Below are 27,291 nucleotides of genomic sequence, written 5' to 3'. Positions count from 1 at the left end.
CCTACCAGGTATAAGGAACAGGTCACATCTAACTGGAGCGTGCAGTAAAGGGTCTTCACATCGTATGTTGTGCCATTCTGCCTTTTTTGGTTTGGCTTGACAATACCACTTCTGTTACACCTTTCATAGTATAAAATGTACAATTAAATAAATAAAAGAAGCAGCAGGAATGGTGGCGGACCCTTTATAATGGGCACAGCGTGTGTGCAGACCTCAGAACTCAGTGCAGGGTTGACGGGAACCCCCTCATATTGAGCATTACAGGTGTGCAGAGTTGGGAAGTCAGCACAGAGAAGATGGGAATCCCTGTTAACTGGCACAGCAGGGGTGCTGTGCAGAGCCAGGTACTTAGAGCAGAGATCTCACCAATAGAATCCCTGAAGAATAAAAGAATCAATCAGGAGCTCATAGATAGGGATGAACAAAATTGCCAGTTTTCATTCACCCCAAAAGGTAATTTAAAAATATGTTAGAATTTGGTTAAGAAAATTTGGAAGGGGAAATTAGGATAGTTTTTGGTGGTTTTAGGGTTCACCTGGCTTTAAACAAGCTTTAAATGACTCCTGAGTGCTACAGAAGCTCCTTTCCCCTATCATCTAACTTGTTTTTTGCCAACAGTGGGCCCTCATCAACCTTATTATTTTCATTTTTATTTTCAAAATAATGAAACACCACATAAAAAAAAGTAAAATAAGACATTTTAAAGCACTAGTAAATAATCATATTTAAATATACAAAAAAAAGGAAATGAAAAAATGCAAATACAAATATCACTTAATGTAAATAAACCAAACAAACCTAAATACATTGCTTGGTTTACAAAATTCTAGAGTCTTAGCTCTGTATCCAATGCGTTAAGTGGAAACACTGGTCTCACAGCTTGGCTCCTGTTTGCTCTCGGAAATCAATCAGAAATGTGTTTATGATGGAGTCCATATGTGACCCACAAATTATTATTTAAAGTACAAGTAGGTACAAGCAATCTTTGAATAGCAAGAGGTAGTAAACCAGCTATAGCTAAGACTTTTCTAGCCAAAATGCATTAGTGATTTGTTGCTATACTGGATTGCTTGCTATTGTGGACTTTAAAGAAATGCACCCCCTAGATGAAAACCTTTAAATAAAAACAAAATAGAGTAGAACTTTGTTTTCAAAACTTGTTCAACAGCTCATTAAGCTAAACTGAAATGTTCGACTTTAGCAAAAGAGGTAATTTTGCAGCAAAATTTGTTTTTAAAATCACTCCTTTCTCCCTTGCTTATGCCCTCTCCCTTTAAGCATACCTCCACCTCCCTGTGCAATTGATTGGAAGAGGAGAGAGGAAGGAAGAGAGGTATGTGTTGTAAAGTGTCACATGATTATGCATTATGGGGAAAGAGTTTTCTGGGAACTGCAGAAGGTGGCATGCTCTTCAGTATTTGCAGCATGCTAGAAAGATAAGTTACCTTTTTTTGCTCTCTGTTTCCGGGGGGGGTAAAGGTCTGGGTGAATAGAGGCAACTGGGTACGTTCTCTGTGCTTACAGCAGCCTTGTGGACACACCAGGCATGGGGAAGACGTGGGGGCAGTTAATTATTTTGGGAAGACACTGGAGGGGGTACTGTCAGGTAGGATGCACGGGGGACCCATGATTTTTAATAGTAGCCTGTGCCACTGACTTCACTTTCTTTAAAGGATAAGTTCACTTTTTGTAACATGTTACACCCACATTCAGGATGTAACATGTTACGAACAGAACGGCCCTCCCCATTCCCCGATGTGACAGCTAGCGGGGTATCTTCTCCCTCCACTAGCTGTCACAGTTTAAAATAAACATGGCCATGCTTGGCTCTGCCTGCCCAGTCGCGTCGTTTATTCACGGTGTTCTGTGGCTGTCGGCTTGTAGTTCTCAATGAACTACCATGGTAGTTCATTGACTCTTTGGGGTTTATTTACTAAACCTGGTTGACTCAGACTCTTGGGCACCTGTGCATGGTAGCCAATCAGCTTCTAACCTCAGCATGTTCAGTTAAGCTTCAGCAATAAAACCTGGAAGCTGATTGGTTTTTATGCAGAAGTGGACAAGATTCTGAGTCAACCAGGTTTAGTAAATAAACCCCTTTCTGTCAGTATATCTGCTTTCCCATACCAGCAAGCAGATATACTGACAGGTCTGCAGGAGACCTACATGGTATCGGCAATGTGCTGATCGCTGGTGCAATTCTTTAGAGGCTCCAGAATCAAAAATAATAAATGCACTTTTCTTTATCTGCAAAAAAAGTGCTTAATTTTTTTTTTTTAAAAAGGTAAACATATCCTTTAACCAGCACCAGTTCACCAGATTCAGCAATCTTTGTACAGAGGACCCTAGAACATCTGCAGTCATGAGAATCCTATCCTGGTCACTTGATCCCCCATTGTTCCTGTTTGGACCCATGCACAACAGTGTACACAGATAATATATCTGCCCTACTAGATCTTGAACTTTTCATCTATAACAATGTATCACTTAGTGGCAAAGATTCATCCTCAGACTAAGATTTATATTAACAGAGTGTAAATGAAATTTCCTGATTAATGAGTGTGTTTTCACTATATTCCTAACAATCTAAATTTAATTACTGTTTTCATTTTGTCGTGTTTCTTGCAGAGCAAGCTTTTCTTCTACTCATTAAATGTGTGCTGTTTATATAATGACTAAGCTTTTAGTATAGAAGTATTCATTACCGCACTTTATACTAGATAAACATTCTGTCAGGCAAATTTGAACTTTAAAGCTGAACTCCAAGCACAAAACTTTCATTTAAGTATATTACATAATAGCCACAAAATGCTTTTGTGAGCCCAGATATTCTCTTTCAAAAGCAGCAGTGACTTCATTACTGTGCTGTACATAGCATATATAAAGAGCAGAATTATGGGAAGGACCCAGCAGCTCCTCTCACAACAGGCTGCCTGCAGAAAACTACAGGAGGGGACAGAGACCAGACCAGTCACCCTGCACAAGAAAAGAGAGCAGCAGTGATCAGTCTTTATTACAGGAAGCACAGAGGCAAAGTTTCACACTGGGTTACTGTACAGATATGGAAGAAATACACAAGCACACCAAGATTTAAGCAAAAACACACATGCCTTATGTTGAAATAGCTGGCCTAACAGAGCTGAACCTGTTTTTTTTTTGTTTTCAATACACAATGGTTTACATTGTGCGTTGTGGTGTGCTGAAATGCATATCTGTTGAGGTGTGCTGGCAAGGTGCATTGTGCTGATGTTCAAAATGACTGAATGCAGACTGGGGCAGTTTTGTGAGCCTGAATGGGACTTATCCATGCCTTTTCTGCAAACCCCTAAACCTGAAGAGTCAAAGAATACTGAGGTCCATCACCTGCATCCCATAATGCAATGCAGAGGTGTTTCACCTGGTCAACGGAGTACTTAAATTGCATTGTAGGAGTAAAAGGCTTCCAAGCTGAACTGAAGGAGTGTGATTGTACCAAAATTGTTTGTTGTTTACGTCTTACAACACTATAAGGAGGTTGACAGACAATAAGCAATTCTAAACCCTTGAAATCCATATTTTGTTGATTTCATACAGTTGAAGGTTTCCTACTTGCGGAATAGTTTGCAGCTATCAAGCTTACACAATGTTGTTTTACATATATGAGAGACCTTGTTAGTTGCAGCTTAAAAAAATCCATGAAATTTAGCTGTGTGCGGTTTACAAAAATTTACATGTATATGATCTGACCACAAATGTAAGCAAGCTACAATGCCAGGTAATTTTATTATTCAAGTCCAATGTTAATTTAAGGAGAGACAGGCCTAACCCAGGTATTTATCAGGATATCAACCTCCCAGATATACAAATGGAGAATTTACTTATAATGTACAAAGATCCTAATCTCACCCACACTTACTGCGTCCATTAACAATACCTTTGCACGTTGTTATTATACTTTGCATTATTCCAGATTTTCTATAGATACTGATTTCTGATTGTGTGAAGACATCATTGTCAGAAAGAATACAATTGAGACTGTGGGTGTACCTCCATATAATAAAAGTTTATGTGGACATTCCATGAATGACACAAGAGCCTCCTGGAGTCTGGCATGTTCTTCTTTAAAGTGATTGTAAACTTCAGACATGGAATATGAACAAAGCATATCCTTCTATAGTGTGTACTTGTCTCAATTAAGAGCACTAAGTATTATTTCTGTCTGTTGCCTCATTCCTCTGCTATCCTGACACCAAGAAAAAACTGGTGACAGGGAGGGACCCCCAGCACTTTGACAGCCTCAGCTCTGTTCCTGTGTGCAGGAGGAGGATGTCCCTTCCCTCCAATCAGCTCTCAGAGCTCTCCTCACTGAGCTCTTCAATGGGTAACTTCAACTCCCCGCCCTCTACTCTCTGAATGCTCAGAAAAGCTTTATAAATTTTCCACTTTGAACGAATGTGGAGAAGAGGTTACTTCAGATAAACAGGTACAACGTCTGTAGGAGGATATGGTTAATCTCTGTGTATCACCTGAAGCTAGTCACTTCAGCGGGTATATGTAAGGGTGTAATACCGCTTTAAATGTTTTTAATGTTTTGTGGCTAATTTTGCCCACTTGATTTGGAATCATTTTTGGAAAAGAAACAAAGACAGGCTTTGATTGGTTGCTAAAGGTCACGGCGATTTGCAGATCGCTTGTAATTAAACTCATGTTAATGGATGTATAATGCAGCATGCACGTAGATCTTGGGTACAGCTGAGTCTGTACATGACTGGTCCATACAGTGGTCACAGCTGCGAAAGAATAAAGTCAGTGCCACAGAATGCTATTGGCATTTAATTATTATCATCAACATTAATTATTAATAACAATATATAATGTAGATAAATGCAACTTCTAACAATACCAACAGGCATTAAAATAAACCAAATTCTCACTAAATATTTAGGTATTTTAGAGCTCTATATTAAAAAAGACTTTGTGACTCATGGGATGGGGTAATATAGGAATATAGATCTGCTTTAAAATATTTAAAAGATATTTAAAAAACCTTATATCTGCCAACACAGCTTCACAGCGCATAGGGTGCCTGTGTACTGCCTGTCATCGCTGACAGTGTGCATACAGTGTCAGAGATCTCAGAGGAGAGAAGACTATTGATTTATCCTTCCCAGGCCATACAAGAGTCATTAGAGGGACCACCTGCGGCCCCTCAGCCCAGCGGGTGAGCCTTGCTGTTTATATACTGCCCAGCTAGTGTCTTCATGGACTCTATTTTTGCATGGCTTGCAGTGTATCACAGCTGGATCATAAATGCAGTTATTCCAGGAGGAGAAACAGGCAAAAGATCCTCTTATAAGATTCTGCACTGACAGCTGCTGGAACAGATTTTCGGCCAGAGGTGTAACTATAAGATTGAGCTTCACGGCAGCATCACCATAGGTCCCTCCAGGCCTATAAACAGATTCATTGTAAGGGCAATCCTAAAATCATAACCCATTACAAAATTCCAGGACTGTAGCATAGGAGATGTGATCCTATGAGCAGACACTGTAACCAGTAAGTCTCTGTGCACATGCAGTGGCCTCCTCCTTAGCCTGTGTGGCTGTGAGACGCTTTGGCCGCCAACTCCATCGGAGGGTTTTGATGGTCTGCTACAATTTGTTTCAGGACATCAGAGTCCTGCCCATGCAGCAGAACATCGGGGCCAGAACAGGAGCATTGTGTGCCCAGAGTTAAAATGTCATCAGTGCTTCTGCACCCAGCCAAGCAAAGGTGAGCACTTATATTTCTTCCTTTTTATATGAATATATAGCCAGGCAGAGGGATCTTGCCCCTTGACAGAACCGACAAGAAAACAAATTTAGTTGCCATTGTTGATGACCTCTCCTCCTGAAAATACTATTTGACTGTCAGCCATGCTGATCCTCTGGTTTCAGTGCTGCATGTATCAGATAGCCTCAAAATAAAAATATTGATTGGTATGCTTTTCCTGGTTCAATGACTCTGAAAACCAAGCTGGAAACATGTAACTATGTATAAAATATCCAAACTTGAAATCTTTATGGCGCATGAATGCCCCCTCCTCAATTATTTTGGGAGGCAGCAAAGACCAACAGCACATCTGCGCACACGCGGAGGGTTTCCATGCAGGAGCACAAGTGGCGCCAACTTCTGGTTCATGGTCACTATAATGCCCCGTGGCATTTGTGCACAAGTCAACTGCTGGTGCATAGACACACTGCAAATTTGCGGCTTAGTAACATGCTGCCTGCTGGAAAAGCTCAGACGCAGCAATCCCAGGGGACGGGGCCCAGCCCAGGCTGGAAACCAGGAAATATCTTGCAGCACAAAAAGGTAAAAGTTATAATACATTTTTTTAGGATTAGTCTAAGAGGGAGAGGGGGACAGTGAGAGGGAGAGTGAGTTAAGTTCCAGTTTAAACATTGTTCACTAAGTATAATGCACATAAGTGCAATAACCTGAAATCGGTCTTTAAACTGACCCTCTGAACATCAAATGAAAATTAAAATGCCGCTGTAAGCTTGTTTTTCCTAGTAGCAGGTGGGGGATGGGGCAGGGATACAGACCCTGCAGAATTGTAGGGTCAGTAGCAGCTTGGTCACCAATTTTAGGACCAGACTGTCCTTTGGAATGTTCCTGAACGGTCAGTCTTTCTGGATTCCTTTATCCTGTGTGTACCCTGTGTGTGTTAATGTAAGTGTGTGATGTCTGATTGTCTGGCCCTTTCACTGATACAATGTGTCAAGAACGTTGTGTTAGTGTCGAGCTTGGAGTGTTATTTGCAGGTCAGACTGTGCGGTTTTCTTCTCCTGGTGAGCAGAGAAATGTCACTGAGCAGAAAAGATAAGGCGGCCTGACAGATAGAAACATCCTGTTGTGTTGTTTGTCTGTGAAGTTGTCAGTCTGGGTCCAGGGGTCACAATCTTTCATTTTTTTCTCTGTTTTTTTATCAGCTAAACCATATGCCTGAGAGAACAATGGCGGCCCAGCGGGCTGCGAGTATTTTCATACGGTCATTGAAAAGCAGCATAAACTCCTACACATCTCCTTCCTAAACCTTCCTGAACCCGACCACTTCAAAGAGAAATCGCAATGCTGCCAGCTCCCTCATCCATTATCCCGCTAACTCTTCTTTTATTGGCAGCCCAGCAAAGAATGCTAGAGCAGCGACTTCCTATGTAAACAATCGCTTTTATTGTGTCAGTTTATGTGTGCATGGATATGATCTGAGCGCCCCAGCACAATGCAAAGCCTTATCATCGGATGGTTTTAAAATGGAACCCTGCCAATTGGATCTGGAAGCTTGGGAAAGAAGATAAATAGAGCCGGAACCCTGAGGTTACTTTATATGTTTATTTCATATTATTGTTATCATCACGTAGTATGGCAGTGGTGAAGATATAGAAAATTGGAACAATGAGCTGGCAGCTTCTGCACACCAAAGGTTCTCCGTGTTCACCTTGGGTTGTAGTAGGGATAGGTGAAACTAGAAGTGAAGTGCTGCACCGCAATATTCAAGTTTATTCCAATGATAGGCTGCTTATAAATCTAATGCATTTTGAGGCTACAACATTTCCCCTTCATTAGGGTTTAAGAAAATTAAACAATGAAACCATATATGTGGACTCAGTAATATATAGCAGCTGGTTTAGACAGCAACCTTTACATTACACATAAACTTTCATTTTCTTAAGCCCTTAGGAAGGGGCGAATTTGTAGCCCCGCTGAAATGCATTGAGTGTATAAACAGATTTCCATTGGAATAAACTTGTATTTAGATTTGAATATCACAACATGGCACTTCAGTTCTAAGTTCACTTATTTGGATCTGGAAGTGACCCATGACATCACCATGCTGCAATCACCAGAAGAAAAAAAAAACAAATGTGTTTTAGGGTGTACTATTGAAGCAGGCACATCTAGACACATTTGGCTGTTGGGATTTGCTGGCTGTGCGCCAGCCAGTCTGCAATGGTTCCAATATGAAGGGGATAAAGGCCTTAATACTCTGCATCACACTGTATTACACTCCCCTGCTAGTGACAGCTAGGTAGTGGGCAGTGCAAAAGACAGCTTCCATAATGGTAAATGAGACTTCTCACACTGGTATTATTTAGTTCCTTGAGCAAAGAGAATGGATGTCTTTTCTCTTTGTTTCATACCTATATGTTACGATAATTCTGGTTACTTCAGTGCACATTATTGTATTTGCTACTTTGAGATACCATTTATTTAGAATAAATGGCATTTTTCATTTATAATTCATTTATATTGGCTCCTGAACGCAAGTAAGTAGCTGGTAGTAAACATTCAACAATGTATATGCTGTATCTTGTCTTGTGTTAAGTTACAAAAATGGTGCAAAGGAACATTTGACATTTGATATAATGCTTTGGCAACCCATACAAAGTGAATCGGCTGCCTCAGCGCAATGCATATTACAGTATAGCTAAAGGCAAAACTTTTTTTGTTTTGGATAAAGTGGAGAGAGATTAGAACCTCTGTCAGTTTTTTTATTGCTCTCTGTGCCCCCCGTTAGGAAGACTCACTGTCTCTATTTCTCCTATTTACTATTACAACCAAATGTATTCGAAAATCCATCATTTTGAGTTGTTACCAGAACAGGAAGAGAGACTTCTTCAACGGGACACTTGTTATGGTGACCCTAGTGACAACCAAGGATTCACTCACTTTGGAAAGATTTTTTCTCACTTCCTGCTTGGCTATTGGACAGGAAGTGAAGTGAATTCTACACAATGGGAAAAAAATTTACAAGGATTATAACCCTCCCTTACTCTTTCTAAAATGAAAAAGATTGCCTTTAGTTCTACTTTACCAATAGACACAAAACACTGCAACAGATCAGAAAAGTATGAATTGGGTCATGCAAGGCCTCACTCAAATACTTATCCTGGAAATGAATCTCTTTTCTTCTCTCTCTTCCTGTCTTCCCCTCATCTCTCTCTCCATCTTTCTCTCCTTGCTCTCTTTCTTTCCCATCACTTGCTTCTTTGTCTTCCTATCCCTCTCCCATCTCTCTCTGTCTCTCTCCCTCCAGTAGACTCATTACGTAAAGAATAAAGTTTTGCACTGGGGAATTTGAAGTTGGGATTTGGCAGCAGGGAAGTGAGTTGCGTATATATATCTATATCTAGACAAGGTCGGCGGGGTGTGTGGATGATGGGTTCTGTAGGGGGGGAGCAGGAGGGATAAAAGTGAAAAATAAATGGATTGGAAAGGAAGAAATTGAAAAGTGCCATGGATGCAAGCCATCTGATGTGCCCTTGGCAGCGGAGAGGAACATCTGGAATATTAATCTTGAAGCTCACAGTAAGCAGCAGAAATACCTGGGGCCAAGGCTCCTTCTGTCTTCATCTCTCGAGGCCACGCTGCTGGAAACCCCTTCATATCTCACCAACAGCAGTCCTCCTTCTGCATCCCGCTGCACAAAGCTGTGCTAATTCCATCCAGCATCTGTATGCAAAGCGCCTGTGCCAGGCTGCTAAATAAAGGCCTTACTGGATGGGCCATTCTCTCTCTCTCTCTCTCTGTGTCATTGCTCACTGATTTAACCACTTGCTGGCGACAACTTCCTCTGAAATCAGTGATTGCTTAACTACATTAGCCATGATGTTTAACGTTGGCATCCCAGAGATTCTTTCTGAAAAAGCATTGGCTTTTGACCTAACAATGAAACAAATCATTTACCATTATATGTTTTTTAAATATTCCTTACTGTATCTAAAACTTAAAGTGATAAAGGTGATTGACAACAGTGGGAGCCAATTAGGAGGGAGAGCTTCTATTGTGCACATCACTGACTCGAGTTAGGGCTTAGGTAAGTATTAGGTGGGAGGGAGCTGCTGCACACAGAAGGTCTTTTACCTTCATGTATAGACTGCATGAAGGTAAAAAACCTTCAGCCTTTAGAACCACTTTAAATAATCTCTAAACCCCCCAAAAATAAAGGAAATATATCACAGCTTTACAGACATGGTGGCTACATTAGTTTTCCTTTTTCAGCCTTTTTATTCTTTTACTTTCTCCTGGTCATTCTGCCTGTAACACATTTCCTGTCGTAGAGTGATAATGCTCACTCACTATTCTGTACGAGAACAAGAAAACAGGACAGAACTAAAGAACCCCCTCCCTTCTCCATAGCATGGAGTAGAGGGGTTCTGTAGTTGTCAAAGACAACTAAAAACAATGTAACTGATAAGAATGCATAAAGTTACCAGCTCACAAGTTTTCTGGCAGGATCAACAGGTATTTTTGCACTTATTGAAAAGATATAACAAAAGGTTTTCGATTGGTAGGTTTAAAGTGTCATTAAACCCAGAGATATTTTGTGTCACTGACTCTGAAATGGATTGCTTACTTTAGACTCAGCATTTCTTTCATTATTATATTTTTGTATAGTAAATACATTGATTCTGTCATTTCCTTCTGCTTCCTTATGCAGAAGTGGTAATGCTTTTCCACATAATACTCCTACTGTGATTTCACAAGCTTCCCCCTGGGAGGTAGACATACTCTGCTCTGAACTCTCAATCATTATATATCAGAGCACATCCCTGGAATCCCTTTAGGAGTGCATGGTCCTCCATGCTGCCACTTGGTGTTCAAGACATTAGGTGTGCAATCTGTTCCAAAAGCAGACTGAATAGATTAGAGTGTTATGAAGCAGCTGATCTACAGATTGCACAACAAAGGTTTGCACCACCCAGTGGCCAGAAGGAAGGAACAGCATGTCTAAAGGGATACTCTGTTAATTCATATAAAACTCAGGCTCAGAGCTTCATAACATGATAAAACCTATCTCTACCTCACTATTGGACAGTCAGGTGCACAAATACAAGGGCTATATCACATGACTGAAAGACAAAAGAGGCAAAAAAGGTATTTTTGCTAGTTAAATTTTGTGATTTATAACAAATTACTGCTAGGGTCTTATTTCATGTTCATATGCAATAGGTAGTTCTAAAGTTTTTAGAAAAACATTAAAACCTGGTTCACACCTATGCGTGTTGCAATCTGTTGCGGGAAAAAAGTTCCTGACCCTTTACAAAAACGCAGCTGCTGAAAACACATAGATGTGAACGTGTCCCATAGGAAACCGTGTTAAATGGACTGTAGAGAATTTCTGCAAAACACAAAAAGCACTAAAAAAACACATAGGTATGAACCAGGCCTTACAGACCAGAAGGGACCAAATAAGATAAATTACTTGTTAGGGTTTATGTACACTTTAAGAGTTTTGGCTTTAGATGCACTTTATTTAGCATGGTTGATGGATGCAAAGGGTATTCATCTCTGCAAATGACAAACATATTTCACTAAAATAATTTTGAAAGGTGCAGGGAGAAAATTTGTAAAACTAGCGCTAAAAGTTGACTATTCCTTTAAATTATTTTTACCACACATGCTCCAGGTTTATTATATATGTTCCTCTCCATCTATACAGGCATAGTATATTATGTGTGGGCTAAAAAGAGGTTATACACTGGCTGGTGATTGTGCTTTTTTTTTTTTTTTTCATAAAAGACTATTTCTGTCTTATTTACAACTCACTCTTAATATAAGAAGCAAATTATTGCTGCTTTAATCCTTTGAGTGCTTTTATTGGTAAACCATTAGAAAGCTTTTTAATTTCAGACGCCTACGGAGATTTAAAAAAAAATATTTGCTTGATTCATGTTTTGATGGTGGGCCAATAAAGCTGCAAAATTTAGCTTACAACATGAAATTGCTCTTTTCACCTAATAAACAAAAATGACAATGAAGGTTAACCAAAGAACAATTACATGGTAGATCTATGGGGACATCGTTTTTGTCATTTATTTTTTTACAGATGGATTGCAAGCTTTGTGGCACAGTATAACTCAGCACTATCCAATGCCTGGAAGTTCCACTGTTGTATATATTAACAGTACCTTTGTTTTTGGCAGTGGGTTGTTACTACTCAAAGACTTCCAAGCTGAGTCTAAATGAAATACAATGTAAAATATCATTGAGGTGGAGATTGTCATTTTGTGTGCTGCTGACCACCCAGGATATTAAGGGAATTTCACCAGCAGAGACACAGCGAGTGGAAAATATCTGATGGAGGTTTTTAACTCCTCCCTATGTAGAAGTGGTATTTGTTTTAATAATTTATTTTGTGATTTACCTTTAAAATAGTTGATGTGACTGCAGAAACTGTTTTCACAGTACACTATCAATTAATCAACATGCTGGTATGTTTATTACACGTTATGGCTTCAGTTGGGCCATATGCCTCTATTGCCGAAATATCAGAAGAGAGAGCTATTTCAGATAAATGGCTCATTTCACTAAGCAATAATTCATATTTTTCAGAACAACATGGTTGAAATGACCACCAGGGGAAATAACACGTGTGCTATAGCTTATTAAATGTTTTGCTGATAACTACCAACTTCAGTTGATTGAGTTCCACTGTTTCTCAGTATCTAACTTTATGTTTCCAGCTAAAAAAGAGGGTCCTTCTTGGCAGGTCCAAGCTTCTATAATCCTTAGAAGATATGGATCTTAGAAAACATGGACAGATGGAAGCTTATTTATTTCTTAAAGCTAAATTCCAGGAATTATGTATATTGCACATTTACACTACTCTATTCAGCATAATGTAAGTATGTATATCTCATAGTTGATGGGCTGCTGGGGAAGCAGGAAAGCACGGTAGTGGTCAGCACTACTACAGTGATAGCTGGTCCCGCTTTGGGTCTGTGCCTTCCCCTCTGCACACTGACCACAGGTGGTCACTTAGTTGGCACTGCAATCATTTGTAGAATCCCTTGCATTTATTTCAATGAATACAAGGTGTTCTCTGATTGAACAAAGTGAATATCATGATGCTACTGCCTCTTCTCCACCTTGTCCATTCGGAGAATGCCTTGGTTTTTTTTTTATTTAAAAAAATACAAGGTATTCTGTGAATTGTGGCAGTGCCAATTGACCCCCTGTTGTCAGTTGTCAGAGGGGAAGCAGCCTTCACAGAACCTGAGTAGCACTATAAAGAGATTGGCTATTACTGTAACCATGCTGTCTACTACAGTGATTTTCAGCTTCTACATTGGCCTATCACGTATGAGATATACAGATAATTCCTGGAGTTCAGCTTTATAACCCAATAAAACACCTTCAACCGAACTTCACAAATGGCTTCTTACAAAATATTGACTAGCCCTGTAAGAAGAGGCAATTTACTTTTGAGTCAAATACCCCCCCAATGCACATGAGTCCTCAAGCTGGCTTGTACTTGTATTCCTCTTACCTGGAAATGTGGAATGCCTACAGCTGCCAAGGAGCAATAAATCGACTGCAATTCAGGAAAACTTAAGCATATGGCCTCTTCTTTTACAAGGATGATGATCTTATTTGTGGTGACAGGGTCACTTTAATCTACCCTTCCTCTTTGACTTGGCAAAATGTCAAAATTGTGTCAAAAGTGAATGCTCCCAATTTCACTCAGCCCTAGTAGAAATCACATTCCCACCTTTACTAAATAAAGGACAGCAGAGATAATGAAAGCTCTTATTGGTTCCTATGAGGCAGTACAGGCAGTACATATTTCCTTTTGAACTGAATGAGATGCTGCAGAATGGAAAAAGTCATTCAATCATAAAGTTGGCCCATTTCCTGTTATTAAATTGTGAAGACTATGCTGGGGAGATGAAGTCCTTCAGTGTAGTATCACATGGCTGCCTTTATTGATTGACATTGATCCTGCTCCTAGATTTATATACCCATTAGGTTTTCACTGTTTATCATGAAAGTAAATCTAGGTCATAAAATTTGCATTATGCAAAATAAAACATCAGCTCCCCGCCGTGTCAGCCTGGCAATTGTGAAAGTATTTTAAAGGAGAAACTCCAGATAACGGTTTTATCTGAAATGCACCATCCCAGAGCAGCATCTTCTTAATTTTTTTTTTTTTGCCCCCACCATTGGAGAAAAGTATTTATTGGAGCCTCAAAATGTTATGGAACTCCAGGGTGGTTTCCCTATGTCAGTCAGGGTAAATGGTTTTGTTTATTTAAGATATTTTTTCCTATTTTATGTAAATTTTCAACTGCTTAAATGTTTTAATTTCCCCTGAATGAGTAATGAAATGGTGATTTTGGTCATTTGCATGAAACCAACACAGAGACGATTCTGATAAGTCTCCCTGCCCCATTCATGCTTGATTTGCTAAATGTTGTTGCATAATCACAGTGCATTAATTAGAATATTTTTTGTTTTGCTTAGAAAATATATTCTGCAATAAAAATAATGATATTAAGGTGATGTGAAAAAATGGACATAATGCTTCATACCTTTCATCACCAATAATATATTCTGCACTCTGAAATACTGTATGTCTCCATTCTGAGTGGAGGATAATGACGTCCCGTGTAGAATGATATAGACCTTTATGGTGTAAATGTGAATTTTTCCTGTCAGTAGTCCCTTTGCATTGTTCCTGCTAGTTATGCTAATGTGGTATTGGACACCCCTTCTCATGAAGGAAAAGCAGGAGAATGATTTCACATCAATTGGGCCAGTTTAAAAACTGTTGAAAATAAGATTGTTCACAAATGTTCAGAACTTGTGCTATACCAACCAATGCTTCTCTTGTTCATTTTTCTAGAGCAGGAGTTTTTAACCAGGCGTAGGTACTAGAAACAAATGATGGAGGTATAAACTGGATTTCTAAATAATGAAATAAAATTCAATGTTAGATTAGATTATTTACTATCACCATTATCAATGCAGATTGAGGCCACTAACCACAAAGTGATCAGATCATTCAACACAGACATCTTTCCATCACCCGGAGTTGCCTGTTGATATGTTGCTGTGGTCGGAGTTAGATTGCTCCCTCAGTGTGGCCCTTACACTTTTCATTATAAGTGCCCAGTGGCAGCAGCTGATCAACAAAAAGGTTTATAACAGTCCGTTTGACAGAAGTTGTTTATTAGACTTCTGTTGAGGGAGCTGTCATAGATGGATCTAAATTTGGCTGGTCCCTGCTGAACCAGCTGAATTTGTATCCACCTATGAACAACCTAAGAACCCCTAATCAAAGTTAAAACCTAATTAGTCACCATGGCCAAAGTTTTCTTTTTTGCAGTTTGTATAAATATTTCCAATTTATTTTTCAAAAACAAAACAAAATTGTTGTCTTATATTCTTTGGGATAATGAAAAATGTGTTTTACCTGCTTTCATATGGGACATTTTGCTACTAGAGACAAGCCAACGGTTCAACTCCAACCAAAGAAAACAACTTTACTGCCTGAGCATTCTTTATGAACACCTGGGCTACCCAAATAATTTCTTCAGAACTTTGAAGGTGGGCATTGATGCTTGGCTGCTCATAAAAAATGTTGCTAAGCAGGCTAAAAAGCAAGTTTTGGTCAAAGAAAGGAAGACTTTCTCCAAGCTGAAAAGAAAAAATAATCATGGTTGCAAAATGCAAATACTGCCTAAAAAGTTGGGTGGCAGTTATGTTGAGTATTCCTAATTCAAGGCATTTGTATAAAATTAGATTTGGGTACCTTAAAAAGTCATTGCCGTTCCTGCTATAATTCAGACTTTGCACTCCCATATTATGAACAACTAAGAAACTTCTAGGGAATGATGGAAAATATATATTGTGACAGTGCGAGGCTGTGTAAAAGTAGGAAAATGGGACACCTGGTACACAAATGCAAAGTGTGGTTCTCTGGAATATCTCTGGAATATCAGTCCTGAGTGAAGAAAACTGTTTTTACAGCTTTCTCTGGGTGTTGGTATTTTCAAATTGGTCTCCAGAGTTTGGAGAATTCTAGCTGCATTGGAAGGGACGAAATCTCCAACCAGTGTCCAGGTCATGCTGAAGAGACAGGTGGGAGACAGGCATGGGCTCCAGCCAGGAGAAAGGAGGTCTCAGCATAAGAGTCAGGAGGGTTCTACCCGGGGAGAGAAGGCTCCAGGAGAAAAACAGTGGCATGGGCAGCGTATGTGCTTGTCCAGTTCTATCCAGTGTGGCAGACAGGTACCTTGTCTAGCCAGGCAGCTGACCACAGTTTGGACTGGCATAACTCACTGAAATTGCTGCTACAACTGACCTGAATTCCCAACAAGATTACAATATTTAAGCTGTAATATACAATTTTAATTCTGAAATTTACTGTAGTGCACATCTTAAATCCTTGAGATGTTGGGTTCAGCATTTACACACCAATGTCTCAACTTCAAGACTCTAATGTGTGTTCTAGTAGTGTACAGCTATGCGTCTGACTGACTACTCAATGGCAGTCAGCTGTTTGCTGTACAAAACCATTCCTTTGAGAACCAGTAAAGGTGTCTGTTGGACTTGTTACACTTTTTTGAACAGAGTGCACAGCAGTCCTCTCCTCTATCACGGGCCACTGAGACAGACTGGTAGTTAGGTGCGTCTAATATTGGTTATGTAGCACACTGCCTTATGAGTTAGTCACATTATCCCAATGAAAATACTGTTATTTTGTACTGAAAAAATAACTAGTAAACAGCAGTTTGCTGTGTCCCTGTTTTGTGAGTTAAGGTCCGGGAGTATGGGTGTGTGAAATGGAGACTCACACACAAGAGGTGTAAGTGATCTGTTCTGAAGGAACCTATTAACATCCTACCTAATACTGATGATCCACAATGGAATCTGACTTGTGAGTAATATGAATTGTTTAATTTTCCAGATCACCGTTGAAGTGCATCCTAGATTATTCTCGGATTGCTATACAACACAGTATAGCCTGAATATAGTGCCCAACCTACCTATTGAATCTTGACAACCACAGCCAAACCTCTCTAAGATAAACACTTGGCAATCAGCCTACCATGGAGGTCAAGTGTTACAATAGATTCCCAGGGGCACAGTTGACTATTGTAGACCTATAGTTAAGACCATCCTTTGTTTTTCCTTTTACCTCAGCAGTTTCTTTAAGAAAATATTGCAGAAAAATCCTCTCTAAATGACTCAAGTGCCTTCTCCCCCGTAAATAATGCAGGGAATGAATAGGCAAGGATTGGAAGATTATGTGCCTTTATTGCATTAATAAGTATCACAAGTCCCCACTGGCTGTGCTTTCTGAGCTGCTGTGAAAGAAGCAGATAAAAGAACCAGGAAAAAAAAGCTAATAATTAGTTTGTTACATCCATTGTGTCAATTCTGCGATGAGTCAAAGTCTACTCTGGAAGACACAACTACTAGACTCGGGGCAATTTCTTTAATGTATGATCTGCTCTAAACACACTGCTAGTGGGATTTGTCTCTGGATAGCTGTGTTGTTGACACCCGACTGCTGGTGTGAGAGGACATGCTGGACATTGTTTGTGTGTAGCAGATACAACCCCTTGACAAAATACACACATTGTACTTAAAGTGGATAAAGCATTATATATAAATGCCATGGTAGGTTCATGCACACTCAGTAATGTAAATGTAAAGTGTAGCACCTCATGTATTTATTTGCTCTGACAGAGATCACAGTGCTCCCCCTAACAATGCCTTTATCTGCTTTTCTCCCCAGAAAGACAATACCATCTTTATTCAGACTTGTTCTAAGTGTACCATTATCTTCCCGGACTGAAATGCCAGCTCAGAGACTAAACAATTATGTAAAACCCGGTGACTGCGCAGTTCTTGGCTGTGTTCACAAACACCTGACACAGATCTGCCCCTGCTACACCCTCTGACCTTCTGACTTCCTACCAATGTACAATGCACAGTGTGACCACTGGCGTTAGTAGACTGAGGAAATGCTTCCTCTGTCTGCAGCAGACTGATAACATCATCTTAGCCTAGGCAAAGTCATGGACTGGGGATCAGGGGTGGATGTTTTTATTTGGAGTTTTTTATGTACGTTTGTTGCATATTGTGTCATGTCAGGAATTTATTCATGAACACTAATATAAATTTTGACAGGTTGCTACTGCATTGGAATTTTGGGGCCATTTTCTGTTTTTAAAGGCAAAATGCGGTGATCAGAATAATTCCAGGAGTGAGTTGTTATTAACATACAGAAGGGGCAGTATTTTTTCATGTAAAGATGCTGCATATTACTCCAAATTCCAAGAAAATGATCAAACCGTACCCTGTCATCACACTTCTATGCTTCTACCACTGATGAATTGTTTCAGCTGAAAGCAGTCTTGCAGTGGCATTGTTTGCTCTGTAGTATGATGGGTGGGAGGGGGAGTTGCTTAGTTCATTGCAGCAAAGTAATACATAAATTGGCCTTTAAAAGTATTGAAGTCACCTTAATCTAGGATAGGCAATACAAACCACCCTATTTTTGACTCGTAAACACCTTGATAAACCTAGGCTCCAAAGTATGTATCAGAATTTAGAAGGAGAATATACCTGCTCTAGAAGAGGAGGAGTTGAATGATGGGCTGACACACTACATCTCCCACATCATCTGTGTTAAAGGAACATTAAACTGAAGACGTTACATAGAGCTCCAGCTCTCCACAGCTTACACTCTCTTTGCCCTCTTTGTCCCAAATTTCTCACCAAACTTGGCTCCTTGATTTCTATGATATGATCCTCACCTGTGATCAGAAACTACTGGCTGCAACTTATCAACAACATTAATGACATAGTTGGTAGCCCATAGAACTGATACTTTGCTGTTCTCCTGGGACTGATGGACAGTCTAGACCAGGGGTAGGCAACCTGCGGCTCTCTAGCTATTGTGGAACTACATTTCCCACAAGGCATTGCAACATTACAAAACTGACAGTTACAGCTATGACTTGCAGAGGCATGAGTCCTGCAACAGCTGGCAAGCCACAGGTTGCCTACCCCTGGTCTAGACCTACCCAAGTTCAGGCAGTTGTTCTGTGCCTAGGTATACAGGATAGCCCCCACACCCACCCCATCTTCCCATTTCATTTTCAGGGTGGAGAGTATGTGTAGGTTCGGCCCTCCTGTTGTACAAACTCACCTACTCAAGTCACGATAGTACCAAAAAATGTTATAAAGTATGGTCTAGTGGATAAGATACTATCATATGGATAACCTGCTCTAAATACTGCAAGGTTTTGCTAAGATATATTTTGGTTTTATACTGTGTCTGTCCTGTTAATGTCCATAATATAGTCCGAATTCAGCTTGTATTTTTACTGTTATTATGTACTTTGCAGACGTGCTATTTCTTTCTGATTTGTGTGTTATACCATACATACAGTATATACTGCATGATGACATACTGAATAGTGCAACCATATACCAGATGCTGCCTCTTTTCCATATCTCTCTCTCTTTTTCTATGTACTGTATACACACACACACTGAGGGAGATTTGCTAAAACTAGAAAACTCAGAATCTTTTGCAGCTGTGCAAGGTAGCCAGCTTGTTCAGTTAAAGCGGAACTCCACCAAAAATGAGAAGTTCTGCTTTAAGCCTTTGTCCCCTGCTCCCCATTAAGGATTGGCACCTTTGGGGTGCGGGTACCTGAATTTGACAGGTACCCGCTCCCACTTCCACTGCGATCTCCCCTGCGAAGTTGTACTCCCCCCTCCCTCCCTGTAGTCTTCTGGGACATGTGACAGGTCCCGGAAGACTACGGGGCCATTCATAAAGTACAGCGCTTCTCACACATGCGCAGTGGGCACCCGGCTGTGAAGCCACAAGCTGTCACAGCCGGGTGCCCACACTAAAGATGAGAGAGGGACGGTAAAACCAGCGGTGGTGAGGTCACTGCTGGACCGAGTGACAGGTAAGTGTCTGTATTTTAAAAGTCAGCAGCTACATTTTTTGTAGCTGCTGACTTTTTTTTCCAGGTGGAACTCCTCTTTATGTTTTGGCACAAAAACCTGGAAGCTGAAGGTTTCGATGCAGAACTGCACCATATTTTGCACCTTCCAGTTTTAGTAAATAACCCCCATTGCATATAAAATTAAAAAATTTATATATACCTGTAAAAAATAGTGGGAAATTAAAAAGTTTGCGACAAGGCCTAGGACAAGGAGAATAGATACAGGTCATACAACTTCTCCATCTATCCTCACAATTATCCACATCTCCATACTGACCTAGAGTTTTTGGCCGCAGCTCAGACTCCTCTCCATTGTCCGCCATTTATGGATTTATTAGACCTGCCTGGTTGAAAAAGATGGAATTGTACAGAATAAGAGCTGCAGCAGTAATCCCCCGTGCAGCTGTCTCTGATTTCTAAGCTGCGATTATTATTATTATTATTATTTTTAGCTGAGCTGCAGTTATTTACAGCGTTACACAAGCTACACATACTGCTGTATAATTTAACATTTGTGATGTCACATGATAGAATTTCCTCTTATAAACTTAGAGGAGAATTCTCTTTACGCCCAGTTCACATTGATGCGGTGCGGAATTTGCAGCAGTTTATGTGCAAATTCCTCACCGCATCACAATCGCACCCCGTTCATGCGAACCGCTGCGGATGTGTATGTTAACACCCCGAAATTGGTCCGCAAAACATGGTGCGATGTGCAGAATCGGATTGCATAGGTGTGAATACCCATGCGATCAGATTCTAGTGCGGACCCAAAAAAGGGTCCTGCAGCTTTTTTGGTGCGGATGTAGTGCGATTTGAGCCATACAAAATATATGGCTCAAATTGCACCGCACAGAATTCGCATGTGATTTGCACAAGAATGCGGTGTGGTTCCTGTGCAAATCACAAGCAATATACCGCACCGCATATATGTGAACCCGGGCTGAAGAATGCTTCTATTATATGGATATTCCATTCAAAAATAGAAGCATTTTTTCAGATAAGGTCAAGTGCGTAGTTTTAGTTTTTTTTTTCTGCCATTTTTTCTCCAAAATAGAAAAGTATCAGAGCAATGCCAGCTTTCTCAAGAGTGTCACAAAAAGGCAAAAAATGCAACAGCTAAGATCGATAAATAAATGAACTGTGAACATTTTACTTCTAGTGAGGAATTGTAAACGGTATACGATTCTCAGACAACTGTGCAAAAGAGAACTGAACGCCCTGCTCCTGGCATCTACCTGTCTATGTATAGTATCTGTTTTTATTCATATATTTCCCTCTTTTTCTTTCTATCCATCTATCTATCTATCTATCTATCTATCTATCTATCTATCTATCTATCTATCAATCTATCTTTCCTGTCTTTCCATGATAACATAAAACAAAAGGCAGGGGGAATGGGGTTCACATGGCCATATTGGATTGCAACAGTCAGAGATACAGGCACAGTTTAATTAATTCTCCAGAAGATAGTAAATCCTAGGCTACCTACAATTATCTCTTTGTATGCAGATGAGGTCACCAGGAGGCTTGGTACAATTAACACTTTATTATGCTACAAATGCAGATTTCCTCATTCATGGAGGATAATTGGTTGGTTGATTATGATGGTTATGAGCGGGGCAGAGCTTGGCACTCAATCATACGCTAACACGCTGTCAGGCTGTGTGTTGATGTCAGCTCTTCATTAGGTAAAGGGCTCAAATTTGTGCTTCCCCCTGACTCCGGGACATGTGGCAGGGACAAGGCAGAGCAATGCTAGCTCAGCTGAGCTGTTATACCTTCCAGGCCAGGGGTCCGCCAGAGAAATTTGTGGATTTGTTTGTTTGTCTGCATTAATTACTCTTAGTGTCATTCCTAATTAGCACATTCATTAAAAGTAGATTGGGTGATATGTTTTAACAACATCTATGTATAAATACTGTATGTCAACAGAGTGACAAATGAGAAGATGGCATGGTGGATGAGTAGGTGGGAAATGTTTTCTGGCATCCTGTCTAGCTGTCATATTAAATACTTATTATAGGGAAATATATTAAAAGATATTGTACCTGTATAGGAGCTGTAATAATAGTGTACAGTATACATTCCATTGTTGCTTTTTTTATATTTTTCTATACATTTGGAAGCAGATTGAGCAAACGTGACAGTTACAGGTGTTGAGGAAAACCATATAACACTGCTGGGGTGCTTACAATGGCTGGCTGCATCAGACTGCAATATACAGTCATGACCAAAAATATTGGCACCCCTGCATTTCTGTCAGATAATGCACTGCTTCCCACAGAAAATTGTTGCAATTACAAATGTTTAGGCAAAAGTGGAGAAGAAAAAAGCCAAATCTGACACATTCCACGCAAAACCCCAAAAATAGACTGCACAAAATTATTGGCACCATCAAATTAATATTTGGTACTACACTCCTTGGAAGAAATCAAACGCTTCCTGCAACCATCAATGAGTTTCTTACTCCTCTCTACTGGAATTTTGGACCACTCTTCTTTCGTCAACTGCTCCAGGTCTCTCAGATTGGAAGGATTCCTTTTTCCAGCTGCTGTTCTGAGAACTCTCCACAGGTGCTCTATGGAATTGAGAGCCGGACTCATTGCTGGCCAGTTCTGTACAGCCCTTCACATCCCTTACATAGGGTCTATGGGTCTGCACCCTTCCATGGTCACAATGAGAGGTTTCAACTATCCCTGGGCTGAGTCCTGTGCTCTGCACACCTGCTGTGCCCTTTATAAGGAGTTCCCACCATCCTACGGCTGCGCTCCTAGTTCTACATACTTGCTATGCCCATTTTAGGTTTTCCTACCATCCTTGCATATAAATTCTGGGTCTGCACCCTTCCATCTCCATTATGAGAAGTTCCAACTATCTCTGGAGTGAGTTCTGTGATCTGCATACCTGCTTTGCCCACTATGAGGGTTTCCTACCATCTCTGCACTCCATTGTTTGCTTGCCTGATGTGCCATTTACGAAGGTCTCCCACCATCCCTGTTAAGATTACATTTAATATCATAGAGGTGACAACAGGTAGTGATGGCACACTACACCATGGGCAGTAACAGAGCCAGAAACTACAGTAAGTGGGCTGACCCTTGAATCTTTTGAAAGTGTACAATTAGGGTTGAATTGAAAAGATTCAAAAGAAACATGTATGCTAAAGTGATACTAAAGGAATTTTTTTTAAATTAAAATTTAGGTGTTTTTGCATCCCAAAAATTTCTTAACTTTATTTTTTTTAGGGCAATGTCATCTTCCAACCTCTCTGGATTCGTAGAGGGAAGCTGTTATGTACATTGCTTTAAAGAGTTACCAAAGTCTAGAAGGTAAGCCTAAAAAATGATGGTATAGACATAGGACACGTCACCAGTATTACCTGTGGTCTTTGTGTTTCTGATATTTCCCCCATTAGTGACTTGTTCAGCACAGTGTCTCTATATGGAGGCAACTATACTGACAGAGGCTGAGCCTCCAGCAGGCAGTGAGCAGCGCAACGGTAACATCACCAAATATCACTCCAAATCTTCAGAGAGTCAAGGACTGCAGTACTTCAGATCTCATATTTGCAAATATACAGCTGTAGGCACAGGAGTGCCTAAGCACATTCATGTACCAACTAATGCTTTGCTATTCTTCAGAAGGAATACTAGCCAAAATTAGATTTTTGGGGGGATACTCCTTAGGCACAGGTAACATTTCTAGATATTCCTTATAACATAGCAAATCTTCACTTTTTTAAGTTCAGTTCCACTTTAAAGCATAATAAACACACAAAGCTGTAACAACAAAAATTAAGCAGCCCGTTTCTTACTGGTAGCTGCAGCTTCTGGAGAGTGTCTGTCTTTTCGGTCCAAAATCTCATAACTTACAGATAGATCACTGACAAGAAGATAAAAAATAATGGGAAACAGAAGAGATCATTCACGTATTGCATATCTATATCCCAATTTAATTCAGGGTGGATAAAAATCAATGATTTTTTTTAAAAAATCAAAAAAATCGGATTTGTTTTATTTAAATCGGATTTCTTTTATTTAAATCAGATTTTTTTTATTTAAATCAGATTTTTTTAAATAAAATGCTTTTTGAGGAAAATATATTACCATCCAAAGGTTATTCCATCATGAAATAAAGATTAGTTTTTTAATTATGTAGAATAAGGCTGTATATGTTTAATTTTTTTGGTAACTAATTCCATTAATCCATTCACAATGTCATGCTCTTCCAGAGGTTTTTGTAAGATTATTGGGCAGTTTCTCTGGCTACAAGATATTATCACAGATGCTTGGTTTACTTTTTCAGTTCTCAAAACTGAATTTGACTCAGCGGAGATCACATGCCTCTTCTTCACAGCAAAAATGTTATAACATGAACAGAGTTAAGAAAAAGACCTTAATCCTAACTTCTACAAACCTATGAATACAGAATCAACCCCTTCAGTGCTAAGTTTCAAGAAGTTCAGTGAATAGAATAGAAGCAATATTTTTCTTATTGTTTGGAGTGGAATAGATCTGCACAAGAAGAAAGTGAAACTAAGTGTGAGGAAGAAGGGGCTGACAGTCTAAGTTTCTTAAAATATATATATTTTGTTTAGCCAAATTAGTTAACAAACATGGATGTTTGTTTAAGCAAACAACATATGCTGTAATGTTATTGTTTCAGTTGAATAAATCTATTTACATTGTTATTATTAAGGTAATGATTATTTTTCTCCTTCCTAAGTACAACAGAAAAGTTGTCCAAATATGAATGATTAACCTATTAAACTGGGGATAAAAAAACTAATATGAAAAGTTGTTATTCTAAAAATCTTCATCTACTTGCATATTAAAGTTATACCAGCAAGAATTAGTCTTTATGTAGAAAACTATGATTTAAATCAAGCCTTACTGACTAGTTATTTAAATCGTGATTTAAATCGTGATTTAAATCAGTATGATTTAAATCAAATCCACTCTGATTTAATTAATTAAAAAACCTAATATATAGAAAGAGAGGGAGATCTGTATGGTGTGTGAGCACTCCGATCTAACACATATATGGTATAAAAGCATTTCACTGTTTTATTTTATCAGATAAAATAACATTTTTTGACATTCACAATACTTGTTAAAACCATGAAAAAATAGATTACAACATGATTGCTATACAACAGGGGTCTCCAAACTTTCTAAGCAAAGGGCCAGGTTGCTGTTGTTCATGCTTTAGGGGGGCTGAACTGAGGCCAGTGGGAGTAGAAAATACTCTGGCAACAGTCCCCCATCATTGGTTTTATTGGGAGGAATAGTGCCCCATTGTTGATTTCAACGAGAAGAACCGTGCCCCGTTGATGGTGTCCGTAGGGGAAATGGTTCTCTACCATTGATTTCAATTGGTGGAATAGTGCCCCAAGGGCCAGATAAAGGCAAGGAAAGGGTAACATCCTGCCCTTGGGCCACAGTTTGGAGACCACTGCTATACAATATACATTATTTTACCTTGTATATGCTAATTTGCATCCAGTGTGTTTCTTGGAACAGAGTCCACTTTTTCAAGGATGCACATACAGTTTACTAATGAGAATAATCTCCTATATTATGTCCTTGTAGACTTGTTTTAGAGAATATTTATTAAATCATTCATGGCCATCACCCATCTTTCACTTGAGGAACGCACATATAAGGTAACCTGGAGTAAGGGATTTATCTGATACATAGAGATTCAAAGGGTTCCTCAGGTGGAAACTATCCCTCAATGGAACTGCACCTCCAGACACCTCTCCATGTATACAGTGGGAAGGAGTTCCCATTTTGAACTGCAAGTGCATCCTTGAAAAGTGAACTTTGCTCCAAGAAACATGTTGAATGAAAATGAGCATTTTCAAGTTTATTTTTTATATATACCATATAACAGTGATGTTGCAATGTGACTTTTGGTGATAATTTTAACAAAATTTGTGAATGTCAAAAAGATTTTTTATGTGATAAAACATTGAACTGTTTTGTTAGCAGTATTGCAGTTCTGAGTGCTCATTACACATAACACAAATATTTCCCTTTATTTTTTATAGATTTTTGTTAGTTTTTACAACCAAATCACTAATTTTAGAGCCAGAAACACTACTAATCAGTTATTTCTTACCTGAGTTATCACAGACCTGTGACCAAAAGAAAAACTGTGACCATTGTCATTTAGTTTGATGCCCCTTGCTCAGGCTGCCCCCAGGTGGCTAAGCAAAAGACTGCATGTAGTGGTAAGTATACATAGCACATTACTCTTAACTTTAACCACTTAAGAGCCACCCCATAGCCTGCTACGGGGCTACTCCGCTATGCAAAATCACATAAAAATATGTGATTTTGTATTTCCGGGTAGGGGGCCTATCGCTATTGGCTACTGGATATGCCAATCACTGGGTCTCGGCTTGGTGATCATCAGCAGGGCTGAGAGGGGAGAGCTCTGTGTGTAAACAACACAGATCTCTCTCCGGTCAGCATGGACATGCTACTTTGTATCTTTCTGCATAGCATGTCTCCCAAGTAAAACACAACACAGCGAACATAATAAAACACACACAGCACACTGTTAAACCTTTGATCGCCTCAGATGTTAACCTCTTCCTGCCCAGTGTTATTAGTACAGTGTCAGTGCTTTTTATTAGCACTGATCACTGTATTGGTGTTACTGGAGATGTCAGTGGCAGTTAGTCAGTTCCTACCCAGTGTCAGAATGCCCGCCGCAGTCCCTCAGTCCTGCTATAATTCGCTGATCGCCACCATTACTAGTATATAAAAAAAAAAATTCCAGTATATATACCGCCATTTGTAACTTTCACATAAACCAATTAATACCAATTAATTGCCAAAGACATGTAGTAGAGTACATTTTGCCCTAAATTGAGGAAGAAATTTTTTTTTTGTAATTTTTTATTGGATATGTTTTATAGCAAAAAAAAATATTGTGTTTTTTTTTTCAAAATTGTCCTTCTTTTTTTGTTTATAACACAAAAAATAAAAATCACATAGGTGATCAAATACCACCGGAAGAAAACTCTATTTGTGGGGAAAACCCCCCATAAATTTCATTTGGGTGCAGCATTCTATGGCCACGGAATTATCAATCAAAGTAGCTCAGTGCCGTATTGCAAAAAATGCCCTGGTCAGAAAGGGGGGTAAATGTTCTGGAGGGCAAGTGGTTAAGCAATAATATCAAAGATTTTAGACAGAAGTGGATATGTTTACGAGTAACTAGTAGTACATGGCATTAATGCACAGCTGGGTGCCCTGGTGATTTTACTGTTTTGCCTTTGTTGGGGACATTTAACTGACAGAACTTATTGTAAAATTGTAAGTTGATCATAATGACAAAATATATTTTATACTTTTTATGTTTGCATTATCAGTATCATTAATCATTGATCATTCGGACCTTGTATTCTCCCACCTCTGCACCCTCCACAACTTCACTAACACCCCCTTCCACCTCTCCGACCACCACCTCCTCACGTTTTCCATCTCCCCCT

The 27,291-nt window shown here is 39.5% G+C and overlaps 1 protein-coding gene and 1 long non-coding RNA gene across 3 annotated transcripts in view; both read right to left on the bottom strand.

Moving 5' to 3' along the window:
- The window catches only part of LOC149447749 (uncharacterized), a 36,575-nt gene extending 26,880 nt beyond the window's left edge, over nucleotides 1-9,695 (bottom strand). The window contains exon 1 of the long non-coding RNA XR_016305828.1: nucleotides 9,348-9,695. This is a non-coding gene — a long non-coding RNA (uncharacterized LOC149447749). The remainder of the gene's footprint in view (nucleotides 1-9,347) is intronic.
- Nucleotides 1-27,291, bottom strand: part of KIRREL3 (kirre like nephrin family adhesion molecule 3) — a 1,079,924-nt gene that overhangs the window by 961,217 nt on the left and 91,416 nt on the right. The gene's annotated exons all lie outside the window — the stretch shown is intronic.

This window comes from Staurois parvus, unplaced genomic scaffold (assembly GCF_062004578.1).
Source record: "Staurois parvus isolate SC_StPar_1 unplaced genomic scaffold, SC_StPar_1.0 ptg000671l, whole genome shotgun sequence".
NCBI classification, from domain to species: Eukaryota; Metazoa; Chordata; class Amphibia; order Anura; family Ranidae; genus Staurois; species Staurois parvus.
Note: the sequence above shows the minus strand (reverse complement) of the source record. Positions and strands in the feature narration are given on the sequence as shown.